Source organism: Asparagus officinalis, chromosome 8, assembly GCF_001876935.1.
Source record: "Asparagus officinalis chromosome 8, Aspof.V1, whole genome shotgun sequence".
Classification (NCBI taxonomy): domain Eukaryota; kingdom Viridiplantae; phylum Streptophyta; class Magnoliopsida; order Asparagales; family Asparagaceae; genus Asparagus; species Asparagus officinalis.
This window is the reverse complement of record NC_033801.1, coordinates 82456481-82457462: the sequence shown is the minus strand read 5'-3', so window position 1 is coordinate 82457462 and position 982 is coordinate 82456481.

Here is a 982-nt window from a genome sequence, read left to right as displayed (position 1 = left end):
CGGGCACGGGCACAGTGACGAGAGCCTATAAATAGGCTAAGGGGTTCTTCATTTCAAGAGGGGAACTTTTAAGAGCCGAAACTCTGGCGGATTGAAGAGTGAACTCGGAGCTTTGAAGACTTGAAGACTTGCACATTCGGATCTGATCCTCGGCGAGCATCCACGTCAGAAAAGGCAGGATTTCGAGAGGAAGAAAGAACAGATCTGAGATCTACACGAGATCACACTCCAGATCTAAGCTTGGTCTTAGATCTCGAGATCCGAGCGATTATTCCCTTGGTGGACTAATCCCTCCCGGCTATTATTCCCTTCGTGGAATAATACCCGTATAATCGTGTAGATCCGACCGGATCTAGATCGCGCGGTGGTCCACGGATTAACCCCGGCGTTGGCAAAGAACCCACCAAAACGAGCGACCACAAAACAGGAGCTCGCGATTTGTTCACAGAAGGAAAGTTGTAATTTTTATTTTTTTTCTTTGATTTAGTTGTAACCGGATCGATAAAAGACCGGATTTTTGTAATCCAAGATGACAATTATTTCAATGAAGAAAACAGTTTTCCCCGCGAACATTGCGTACACTGGGTGGAATGGTTAAGTGTTGGAGTTAGGCGAGTTTGCCTTGACAGGCGAGTCATCGTGCTTGGGCGAGTTCCTTCCTGCAGGCAAACTTCGACCCTTTGTTCATGCAGGCGAGTTTGGGAGGTTTCACCTACTATTTTGCCTTTCTTGTTAAGGCGCGTTCACTCGCAACGCTTACCCATCGAGTGGACTCGATGAGGCTCGCCTGATTCCGAGGGCTCGCCTGCTCGAGCAGGGTCGCCTGATATGGGCAGTATATTTGCATTAGGGATGTGACCTGAGAAACGAAGTCCACTTGAGTGGGAAGGATTGCCCGTTTTGATTGGTTTGCCTGGAGACCAAGCTTGTCAGAAATACCGGACCCACCGAAATAGGGGATATTACGATCAGAGCGAGGGTT